General features: G+C 38.5%; 1 long non-coding RNA gene across 1 annotated transcript; it reads right to left on the bottom strand.

Moving 5' to 3' along the window:
• Positions 1-2,850: 2,850 nt before the first annotated feature.
• On the bottom strand, positions 2,851-12,572 carry LOC122145593. The gene is made up of 4 exons (XR_006160414.1): positions 11,952-12,572; positions 8,899-8,992; positions 4,107-4,305; positions 2,851-3,703 (listed from the first exon to the last, which is right to left on the bottom strand). It is a non-coding gene; the product is annotated as an uncharacterized LOC122145593 (long non-coding RNA).
• Positions 12,573-12,948: the final 376 nt, after the last annotated feature.

Raw genomic sequence — 12,948 nt, 5'->3', positions numbered from 1 at the left:
AAGTGTGAGTGTATCTTAAACTACATGTTGGTATATGAACAATAAATACAATGAATGAACCTTGTGCACAAAAAAGTATACAAAACCTGCTTTATTTCGAAACACATGGCAGAAAGTGGTTGATTTAGTAATGAAGCTGATTCAAACCGGTAACTCCTTAGTTCGCGAGTCGCCTAACGATTCATTAAAATAACCAGCTCAAGAAAATCATTTGCTTGTAAATCAGACTACTCTAACCGTGGTGTGTATTTGCATGCATCACACGAAAACAACTGTAGAAAGAAGTTTCTTGCTATTATTTTCAGTGCACCATCTTTTCCTGTCACCACATTCAATTGCAGACTGCAAACACATCTGTGGTTTTGGTGTGGAGCTGTTGATTCATTAGCTGTGGTGCTCAAAGCAGTACAGGAAATTGGTGTATGACCATTGTTTATCTTCATGTGAAAGGTCCAAATCAACTGTACTGTATATACATATAATCAATGGTATTGAATATTTGTAACTGAATGTTGTAGCTCTGATGAAAATACCCAGACTAATCTGTGTTAAAGGGAATGAGGGAACTAATTAGGAACCTGCACATAGATTGTCTACTCGTTTTCATGATCACACTTCATCAGTCTATTTACATCAGTTATATTCAGAAAATAAGGTGTGAGAGGCAAATCATCCCCTTACAGTCTTTTTTTTACCGTTATTCATGCTCCTAATCTACTAGGGTTAAAAACAGAGCGTGATTTTTTTCTTTCTCAAAATGCATGACATGCAGTGAGAGGAATTGACATCTTAACACAATAAAGAGCTAAATAAACAGAATAACCATCATCGCTATAATTACCTACTGCCCTGAGGCTATGAATTAACTATGAATTATTAATTTAGTAGTTAATTAAACGCATGTGTGAGGCATGCAGTGACGGTATGTCACAGGGACCTAACATTGATATGTGACATTAAGGAAATAAATCTTTGTTTCTTGCAATCACACCCAACAGTCAGCTCCACGTAGGAAGGGAAATCTGAATTATTATCATTGTTCAGAATTGTATTCTCATACAATAGCGCAGAATATTTATGACTGCCAAGTTTCTTTGCAGAATAAGCCAAGCTATTCGGGTCTTGATTGCTAATATTATGGACAAAATGTAGTCTATTACAGCCAGACAAAAGGTCACATGGGCCTCTTTTCGTGGCTTAATGCTTTGGTTTAGTCTTCATCACACATATATGACATAACATCACCTCACCCAGTCCACAGTGTCCAATACCATAACTCAGAAATATTACCATTAGTCACTACTTTTATATTGTCCTTATTAAAAGAGAGTGTATGTGAAAAGAGGGCCTATTACGTTCTGACGCGTGCATGTGTGTGCGGGTCTCCAAGAGCACTAATATCACGGTCTGGTCTGTACTGTAATAACATTACACTCCATTCACTTTATTACACATTACAGGGATTGTGGTCAGATTCATTTTGCCCTAATGGCATTTGGTGGGTTTACTAATCAGTCTCTAGGGAAGATTGTGTCTCCAGACTACTCTGATCCTCTAGTATCTGCATGCACACACACTCGGCCCGGTAAACAGGATAGATAACACTACACCCATGCAGCATGGGTACAAATCATGCCATCAGCAACATCAAGAATCTTGCATCAGACCAGCTGAAGCATTAAAACTCTCCTGTGGAGTTTTAAGCTGATTTCAAAATAAAACAAGCTGAATTATGGAATTAAGTGAGAAATTCAAAAAACAAAACAAAAAAAGATCCACATTTAGCAAAATGTGCAATATGCACTTTAGCACAAGGTATTAAAAACTCAAAATTTAAGAATTAGCTCCCTTTCAATTCAAGAGTGTGAATGAGAACTGAATTGGCCACACTTCACCCTAAAGTTTGATTTTGACAGAAATTTGAATCAGAATGAAAGGAAAATGAAATTACTGATTTGCAATACAAAGAAATTCAAAACATGCAATGCATTCTGGGAAATTAAATGTTCTTTTACCTCACATCAGCTCTTAACAAGAGAGCAGAAGCAGACTGGGTGTGAGGCCTCAGGATTACTTAAAATTATTTAAAATATAAACAAAAAAAAAACATTAATGCTATTTTTTTTTACATAGTAAGCAGTTCACAAAATATACTGCACAGTATGCAGTAAATCAGCATTCTGTTCCAAAAATTGTGCATTTCATGCCAGACACTACAATTTCACTGCCAGTGAGTCTGGAATGGTTTAGTTTGCTTTCAGCGCTCCTTCACACCTTCCACAGTAACCACATCGCATACCTTTATTAAGCACACATGTGTCGCTAATGAACGTGAAGGTGTTAGATGATAATTGCAGCTCAGAGAAAAATGAAAAAAGGATGCAGCAGTCAAATCTCTCTTACATTTACCTCAAGGACCTACATAAAAATTTGCTATAACAAAACAAGTCTCCAAATGAGCACAAATGTTTCTTGCCATAAACAACTGAAGACACGAACACATAGAGGGCAACAAGCTCAAGGTTGAGCACCCTGGGGGCTCTTGGGTGGGTTTGAGGCTCAAGACGGCTAATGTTCTTGGCACTAAATCTTCATTACTGATTCCACCAACACACCATCACAGCCCTCGGTCCAGCTGGGTCTCCCGTACCGACAGACTGGCAGACTTTAAGATGCCCAGGTGGCACAGGAAGCCCTGGAACTACGCCTAGACGAGCGGACGCATGCAAATACACACATCAACAACGCAGTGAATACATTTTGCACACAAACACAGACGAAAGCGTCGCTCCACCTTTGCGCAATTAGCGCGGCACACATTGCTCGAGGCACGGGAGGAAATTATTTTTTTGCTAGGTGCAGGGAAGATGGGGGAAAGGAGGGAGGGATTAGGAAGGAGAGTGAGGAGGGGAGCGAGGTTCAGGAGGATTAGGTAGGCGTTGGGGGTTATGCTTGGAGGAGGAGATATAATGCATGGTATGGGAGCATGTATTCCGTAAGGTAATCGCCTGGCACCCATATAAAAAAAAAAAACTCCGGTTCCCACACACTCTCCTTACACGTACCTGTCCCCATCTAGCGCTCGTGCTACCCAGCCCTCACGTTGCACCTCTCGCACTGTCACGCCTAATTACAGGGAAAAGCAGGATGATGACAAAGCAAAATGCATTATAAAAGCGAGCTATGCTTAAACAGGCTAATTAACTACTGTCAGCCGCCTTTTCCACATGCGACAAAGCAGCGGGTTTAATGGGATTTAATTAAAATTTATCAAAAGCTAGTTCATTAAAAACACTCTGTTTCCACATTATGAATCATACAAATTTCTACAAATAAATGTGTCACGGGAAGGACGTGCAGTTATTTATGAACTCTAATACTGGCTCACTGCGCAGAGGAACTCCAAATCCGAGGTTGTGAGATTCTAGGTTAGGACTACAACTGTCAGACTATCTGACACATCTGCCCTTGCCGGTAAATGATCTTCTGGGTTAGCAGAATACATATGAGGTCTTACGCTCACTATCTCTGCAACTCAGATGTTCAATCCCAAGTCTTATGGAAGTCAGAACATGCTTTAAAAATCCACTTTTGAAGGAACAGATCATGCTAAATTCTGCTGTTATTTACGTACCCTCATGTTCAGTGCTGGTGTCATGAATCGAGTCCGCCTTAGAACACACAGAGTAGATGTCTGTAATGCCTGACCAAACAAAAAACACAATGAGTATAAAAGCATATCATTTGCATTGGTTATTTTTTATTGGGATAGTTTACCCAAAAATGATGTCATTTACACAACCTCTAGTTGTTCCAAACCTGAATGAGTTTCATTCTTCTGTTGAACATTAAAAGATATTTTGAAGAATGTCTGTTTTCCAGGTTTTCTAATCAGGCACTGAATAGAGTATGCATTACAAGTTAACTATTTTTAATGCACCATAAAAATAGCATATTGCATTCCCACCCTACCTTAGGACCATTTTGAAAAGATGTAAAGTGTAAGATGCAGGTCTACACAAATATGCACACTAAATTAAGGGAAAAAACTATTCTGTAGACATAAGTGAGAATAAGCTGAGATGTGTTTGGCACATGCTACTCACCAGTTCATTTCATATTCTGCTGAAATGAGGAAATGTGCCTTGCACAGAGGACCCTGGTGTTCAGCTTACTTTGGCAGTCTTAGGATGTGCAGCCTGAGGCTTTGGAGGCCCCTAGCAAATTGAGGTCCTGGGGCGTTGGGCCTACTGGCTCTATCCATAATCCAGCCTTGCACATGTTGTTTCAAATCTGTATGACTTTCTGCATTGGAGCACAAAAGGAAATGTTTTAAAGAATGTTTTTTCCATACAATGAAAGCATATTGTGACCATGATCTGGCAACATTTAAAGAGGGCCAAAAACACTATAAAGTTAGTTCATACAGCTTGTACAAGCATTGTTAATTTCAGATAGAGAAGTGTCACCAAAGAAAAATCATACCAAATCATAGTTACTGTTAAAGGTACACTATGTAACTTTTGACACTCTAGAAGTTAATAAAAAAAGAGCATGCATCTTGCGGAAGAACATTGTAGCTGGAACTTCTTGTCTCTGTTTATGAACATGATGAATCACACAGGTCTCAGCCACTACGTAGTGGTTGGCATGGCATCCCACTCGGTCTAAAATAGAGTATAATTCTGTTCTATTCTATAGTGTGAACGTGCTTTATAAATAAATAAATGAAATGAAATAAGTTTAAGCTGAAGTACTAAAATGACTAAAAATGAAATAAAAATAAAGCTAAATAGAAATACATTTAAAAATAATTACTAGAACTTAAACTAAACTTAAAATGAAAACTGGAAACATGCAAATAAAAGCTAATTCAAAATATTAACCAATTCTATAACAGTACACAAAAAATATTAGAACACCGCTTGGCCAAAATGCGGTCAAGTAAGAGTTAAGAAATAGTTTTTTAGGTTAACTATTCCTTTACACGCTTCTGGCTTATCCCACAACACATTTCAGCAACCAACTAATTACTTTGACACAATTCTTGTAGAATTTGAAAAACACTTTTATCCACTCCTTAACAAAACATAAATATGCCAATAAAGTGAAAGCAGCGAGCAAGTAATGACTGAGTTTGAGTCAGTAATGGCCGACCTAATGAAAAATATTGGCTGGAGAAGAGAAAGGAAAAGTCATTAGTGTTTTTCACAAGAAAGAATGGAGGGAGGGCCTGACATTTGACAGTCTCCTCTCTGTCTTACACTCTCCCTCTGTCCTGTTGTGTCTTGATGGCAGATGGATACTGCATGACAACAAGGTTATGAGGTCACAACCACACAGGGGGGCATGTGTGTGCACGTGCACGTGTGTGTGTGTGTGTGTGTGTGTGTGTGTGTGTGTGTGTTCCCTGCCACTCCAGTACATGGATGAATGTGAGCATTACATGTGTCAGCAGACGGGTGACAGCACGGCATTCATTAATAAAAACAAAAAGAGTTTAGCTCCAGTAGTACAGAAGAGGGGCTCGAAAAGGGGTGCAGGGAAAAAAGGGAGGGATATGTTTCACAGACAGGCCTGAGTGTTCAATACTGACACGGTTGTGAGCTTTCTCTATCACTCTCTCTCTTTCTCTCTCCTTTTCTTGCTCACTGACAGAGCCAACAAAGAGCTCACACTCCAGTCTATGCTGAGGTAAGCCAGATCATAATGAAGCTGAGGTCTCAAAGGGGATTCCCTTGTGTGGTGGCAAAACTCAGTGTGTGTGTGTGAGTGTGTGTGTAGCTACACACTATGAAAGTATGTACCCCTCAATATTATGTCTCCAGAAGTGCGTTCAAACATCTTGGAGTGTTTAGTAGCAATCCAAACTCTCTCCCTCCGTCTCCCATCTGTCTGTTCACTGCTGAAATGACCAGGTTTTCCTATCAGGCTGCTTTACTTACAAGTCTACCAATAGGTCAATGAGCTTCTTTCAAGGCTATACTAGCCCACCGGTTAGATCAGCACTAAAACCAGAATGGAAGTGATAGGTCACCCAAAAAAGAAATTTTGGGATAATTTATTTACTATCTATACAATGAAAGCCAATGGCTGCACAATAGATTGAAAGTGAAAATGATACCAATTATGCAATGTATACAATTTACATAAATATATGCACTGCATGTTTTATATTGTGATCCGCAGCACTGTGCGTTTACGCGTGGCAACTTTCAAATCTGTAATAAAAACTGCTTATGAACAGTTTGTTGTCCAAAAAAAGCTTGAAAGTTTAATGCTTGAAAATGAATAAAGACAGTCGTAATATACAGGACTGAAGCCCTGTTTAGTATTATAGCTATATATAACAGAGAGACACATTATACTGTTCAGGGACCCTGCACAGCCCCAAACACTCGCAGACTGAAATGCTGAAAAATAACAAATTAGGAGTGGATGGAGGTGTACGGGGGTGGGGGGTGTAGTTATGATTGAGAAAGAAAAAATGTGCAATCAGTTATTTTTGGACACGCATCATTTTCCCTGCAAAGGAGCCTGGCATCTGCTGCGTGAGCAGGAAGGAGGTGCTGGGGTAGATGGGGGCTGGGGGAGGAGAGCTTGGGTGAGTTTGTGCTAGTGGACAAGAGACCCTCCTTCAAGCATTGTTTGGAGGGAGAGAGAGGAGGAGTGACTGAAATCACAAATGAAAAGGGGAGGAGGGGGTGTTACACAGAGACCACCTGTTTTGTTAAAGAAACAAACAAAAACATGCTTTGCATTGATGAATGAAATAAAAACATTTCCCAAAAATGATTTATTATTAGTGGGGATTTATAATTATTAGTGGGCTTGGGGATTTGAACAAATCCATAACTGTAAGCATTAAACTCTAGCGTGTAATTCGTCCATTTGTGCTACAGACATGACTACATGCGCTATGTTGAGGAGAGGTGTGCTATTACTTTCTTAATCAATCTAATGATTTTCACCTGGAAGAGAATAAAACAAGCAAAAACATCCCACAGACTTACACCACAAGAAGGATGTGAGTCATATCTAGAGGCTAGAATACATTAGGGTAATTTATGCCTCCTCTGACCCACCTCAGCTTGTACAAAACTGTACAAACTGTTGTGTAAAATGCATTTACTGTAAAGCCACCTCTGAGCAGCATTAAACTGTCTGTGCCACCTTTGCATTTGGCAATAAGGCCTTAGGTATGGGCTCTGTTGACCAAAAAGGAATTACTTCTAGAAGTGCCCTAACAACCACACAGCAACGTACTGGCAACCACCCAGAACCAACCAGTTGTTGGTTGAATGTATCTAACCAAAAATACAGTAACGTATATTAAAATATTATTTCAGATTTCATAACACTTTAAAATGTAATTTATTCCTGTGATGGCAGAGCTGAGTTTTCAGCAGCCATTACTCCAGAATCCATTCTTTAGTGTCACATGATCCTTCAGAAATTATTCTAAAATGTTGATTTTGTGCTCTATAATCATTTCTTATTATTATCAATGTTGAAAGGAGTTGTGCAGCTTAATACTTTTGTGCAAATACTTTTTGATTTATTTTTACTGTCTGAAACCCCACTTGGCCTTTCCAAACTTTTGGACTGCGCTTTCTGTTAGTCAGTGTTTTCGTGTGTAAAAGTGTGAGGATTGAGATCCATGTGTAATCTGTTGAGGTTGGAGACCTTAAGGCTGCCAGTGGTATATATGGAGGAAATTCTAGGTTTAGTTCAGCCAGGCTGAAGAGATTTAGAGCCTGCCCAACAAGGGGCCGTAAAGTGAATCACATCAAACATTCCTAGATGGTAGACTACACATATACATCTGCCTTTTTGCCACAAAGATCGATAAAACCAAGTGTGTGTGAGAGAGGATTGAAAAGAATATCACCAAACTGCCCCAATATCTCTGAAAACACACTTTTTGAGGCAAAGTGTGACGGAACACCTTTGTCTATCTGTGGCCCAGCTGCACAACCTAGACACACATATTACTTCTCTGAATGCAGCATTTGGCAGTATTTGAGGCTGACACTGCTGATGTCATTTGCAGCACTGAGTCATTGGGCCCACAGTCCTGCTGTGTGTACTGGGCCCCTCACAGACACACATGTCTCGAACCAAACATGGGCCCATCTTTTCGCTTCCTTTTGCATCGGAAGTCATGAGTGTGCCCAGACAAAACAAATATTCCTCATTTCTTTTCTCCTCTTCTTTTAATTTAAACTTTTTCTCTCTTCTCTCACTGTATGTCTGTCCCCCTCACCGGTTTAGCAAGCTAGCACGACTCATTGGCCCTCTGGACACACTCTATTCTGCCACTCTATTGTCGATCCGACAGCCTTTGTTGTATGAAGAAAAAGAGACCCCCGCCGTTCTTTCTCTCTCTCACACACACATTCCACAAGCACTGAGGTCAAAGGGTGCAGCTGCCTCAATAAAGCAACAGGAGTGTGTGTGTGTGTGTGCACGTCTTAAAAAGAGAGTAAGTGGGGGAGTAAGGGAGGTGGCAGATTCATTTTTACTTTTTTCCTCTTTTCTGAGCTGAAAGAGCGAGTGAGGGTGGGGAGATGAGGGGATGCAGGGCAGCTATTCTGCTGCTGAAGGACTCTTGTCAATTGGGGAATTTTTGAGAAAACTTTTCAAATTGAATTTTGAGGCTTTTTGGGGGTCCATTATTGCCACATTGTTTGGGAGACCATAAGCGTTTGCGCATGTCCATGAGGCTAACAATTTTGTCTTGTTTTCCTGTGACAACTTTTTCAATGTTAAAGAAACACCATAGAACACTTTTTCCTCTGGGACTCGAAGAAATCCCTTCAGATGAAGGTTGTATTGATTTTTGTTGTTGTTGTGCTATCTCAAGGTGTTGAAGTGTTAAAGCAGGGTAAGACTGACCTCAGGTCACTGGGCATCTAAACAAGCCGAGAGATGGACGGTTGGTTTAGAAACAACATGCAGAGCGGATGCTCTAGAGATCTTTCTGTGCAACCTGAAAGATACATGACAATAGGGTTTAGAAACAGACAAACTGACAGATGTTTTACAAAGTTATTCTGTTAGCTTCACAATCCCCTTAAAACATTTAGTTTCCTACTATCACTGAACCACAGATACATCCATAGTGAGGAAGGTTTAAAAAAGAAAAAGAGACAAAAAAACAAACAGTTAAAATAAACATAATTTGCAACCCATTTTACTTCCATAATGTGATGCATTTCTGGAAAAATAAAAAAAATAAACTACCATTCCAAAATTTCAGACTGAGTCAGTAAGAAGTCTCATGCTCATCAAGGCTGTATTTAATTGATCGAAATACAGAAATAAATAATTAATATTGTAAAATATTATACCAACTTAAAAAAAATGCTTTATTTTAAATATATTTTAAAATATAATTTATTCCTGTGATGACAAAGATGAATTTTCAGAAGCCATTACTTCAGTCTTCAGTGTAACATGACCCTAATATGCTGATTGAAGCTGCCTTGATAAAATCTATATAAAGGTGACTTGACTTGATGCTCAAGAAACATGTTTTTCAGTATTATCACTGTTGAAAAAAAGTTGAAAACTGCTTTTTGTGAAAAATGTGCTACATTTCATTTAGGATTGTTCGATGAATAGAAGTTCAAAAGAACAGCATTTATTTGAAATAGAAATATTTTGTAACATTATAAATACCTTGTGTGATCAATTTAATGTGTCCCTGCTGAAAAGAAAAAAAAAAAGATTTTTTTTTTTTTAAGAAAAACAATTTGCTAACCCCAAATTTGTTTAACAGGAAAAAATGTGTGTTCTATCCATCAAGAATCCATCAAGAATTGATTGGACCTTGAAAAGTGGGTGTTTAATACCAGAATGTTAGGTACAAATTTGCAGTAGATTTCTGTGAGGACTACATTTTTGTCCCAGGCATCAGGACATGTTTATTTGAGCCTCTACCAACTGGGAACCAAGATGCTGGAGAATGAAGGTCAAGCTCAACCTTGAGAGCAACTTGATGTATCCCAGTCACTTTATTTGCTATTATTGCTGTAACCTTTCCATTTACACAAATTTAAGCGATCTACAGTGTATTCAAGCTACACATTTTGTCAGTTCATTTGTTCTCTGGGACTCAAACTCATAACTTTGGCATTGCTAGCACCATGCTCTACAGTTTGAGCTCCAGAAATGCTTTAGGTTGTGACCAGTTTTAAATTACAGCTTGGCGAGATTATTAAAAAGGCTGAATGACCTACAACAGCAGCCTCAAACAATGTCTAGCAGTTAAATAGCGGCCTTGGTGACATCATACAAAAAGAAAGGTTGTTTTAGAGGCGGAGCAAGATTGATGAAAGTTTGATTATGAAGAACAAACATTTTACTTCTTTATCACGATGTGCATAATTGTTCTAAATAAGACCAGAAACTTGCGGTAAGAAAATAATATGCCAATTTTGATTTCTCCTCGACTCGAATAACATAAGCAACCAAAGTATCAAAGATGAAAGGAACACTCTAGATATAATGTGAATGAATGATGGATGAGATCATGGGACCACCATGCAATTTTCTGTGTGAATATCCGAGGGCAAACGATTACCCATAACTCACAGCCATGTTTTCGGATGCTATCATATAGATCTAAGGGTTTGTGAGAGCGTGCGGTTTGTGAATAAAGTTTAAGGGAGAACATGAGAACGCATGGGTGTATGAACTGTATTGTATCAGATATTCGGCTGGTATGGTGTCATGTTAATAAATTAATCATCTGAAATGAACACCCACTGACTCTCTCTCTCTTTCTCTCTCTCTCTCCAGTTCTGTTGCTTTATCAGCTTCATTTTTCCCAGGCCAGCTGTACTTGTCATCGGACCCATTATTAACTGTAGCAGTTTGTTTTTCTCTCTCCTACAACATAAAGAATGCAAGGCTTGAACGAGAGAGGGAGGAGAACATGTCGAAAGAGTGTGAAGAAAGAAATTCAGACGGAGTGAGAGAGAGAATGTCCCTGTTGGAGATCAGAGCTGTGGTGGCTGTGAGACTGAAGGAGAGATTAAGCAGTGGGGGTTCCTGGTGACGACTTAAAGACCCGTCTTTTCATCAGTCACTTCCAGTCGACGCTGCCTACAGGTGCAATCAGAGACGGAAAGAGAGTGAGACACTTGACTTTCAGCCCTCACCTTTCCTCACCTCAGCCTTTAGAAAGGAAACGCAGGGGAGGTGGCCTGTACTTCATTCTCCTCTCCCTCTTGTTTCTCTCTATCGCTCCCTCGCTCATTTTGCACATTTGATATGCAGATGACTGACCAGCTTTTCAAATGGTCAAATTGCAGGCGGCCAGGAAACGATATCTCGCTCTCTCTGACCTTCAGGAGGGTCCCCATAGCAACGCGGTCTTAAGGCTCCTGTGGCGACATTCAAGTCAAGCGCGCCGGTCTTTGGGATTTCTAGCCTTGCCGCCAAAACCTGTTCAGATCTGATTATAGAGGATTATCTCCTAATTGATTTCACTCTAGGCCAAGTTTGAGTTTTTTTCTTTCTTTTTTAATAACACAACAGAAACTGTGCTCTCTACTTCACAGGAAAGCACAGCTGTTGTCAGGAAGAAAGCAGTATGTGTCTATTCATGGTATATATTAAAAAGACTTAAAGCATATATTGTGGTAAATATATGTAAATGTATTTTTTTTTTTTTTTTTTTTTACAAATAATAATTATACACACACCCACATATACATTAATTTATTTCATTATAATAGCTATTACCTATTAAAATAATGTTTAAAAGACTTACTTATAAATCGATATTAGTAACCTTGAGACATTGGCCATGATGGTTTTTGGTATGTCTATGAACTGATCAAAAAGAAATCGATAAAATTTCGCCAAGCACATAACGTTCACCTGGCATTGTCTTTGTTATGAAACATAACATTTATCTCAGGCCACAATACTCTACTCACATTATTGGGGCAATGATGTTGCTGCGAAGCCAAATCCTTGTATTTCGAAGTGAGAGACAGCTCTGTAATACGCGTCCGGAAGTTCACGCGTGACGTTGCAGAAAAAAATGCATTTGCATTTTAGTGGATGCGAATGAATATTTAGAGCACTTTCGCTTTTAATGTAAAATTTGTTTTGCGTGATGCAAAATATTATAGATCCAGCTTAGACTTGTTTTGACCCTGAGCCAAGGGCTTTTTCCCCCTACGGGAATATTTAATGGCCGTCTGATATGCATTTCTAGCAATGCTTTTTTTTTCATAGCTTCCCGACCAGGATTGGGAAAATTCATAAATTAAGGGCTGCCTCTGCCTCCTTTCAATTCAGTGTGTTGTGTTTATTTAATGGCCACGCCCACAGAATAATAATAAATTAGCCTTTGAAAGGAAATTCACCAAAGTTGATTTATGTGCAAGGTTGATGAAATATATGGAATAAAAAATACAGATGTATTACATATGATAGATAGGTTAAAAAATTATCTTGGTGGGATTTCAAACTGCAGGCCACAGGTTCATGATGAAATGTCAACGCATTAAACGAATAAAATCTAAATATATCATATTTATACTATCAAAATGTAACACTTTTATCACTATATATATATATATATATATATATATATATATATATATATATATATATATATATATATATATATATATATATATATATATATATATATATATATATATATATATTCCAAATAATGTGAATATGTTATTCATTACCTGGGGTACTTTAAAAGGGTTTTAGTACTTTTTCATTTCTTTTTGAATGCAGATTGGATGTATTTGTTGCTCTTTTTGAAGTTAATCATATAATTAATTTAGGTCCTATGAGTTCAACTGGGAAAAAAGGTAACCTCTCTCAGAGACAGCAATGATTTTAAATGGAGATTATGAAAGCAGACTTTTGCTTTAGCTTTTATGAGCTCTAACATGTCTTATTACATTC

Source organism: Cyprinus carpio, chromosome A7 (genome assembly GCF_018340385.1).
Source record: "Cyprinus carpio isolate SPL01 chromosome A7, ASM1834038v1, whole genome shotgun sequence".
Classification (NCBI taxonomy): domain Eukaryota; kingdom Metazoa; phylum Chordata; class Actinopteri; order Cypriniformes; family Cyprinidae; genus Cyprinus; species Cyprinus carpio.
Note: the sequence above shows the minus strand (reverse complement) of the source record. Positions and strands in the feature narration are given on the sequence as shown.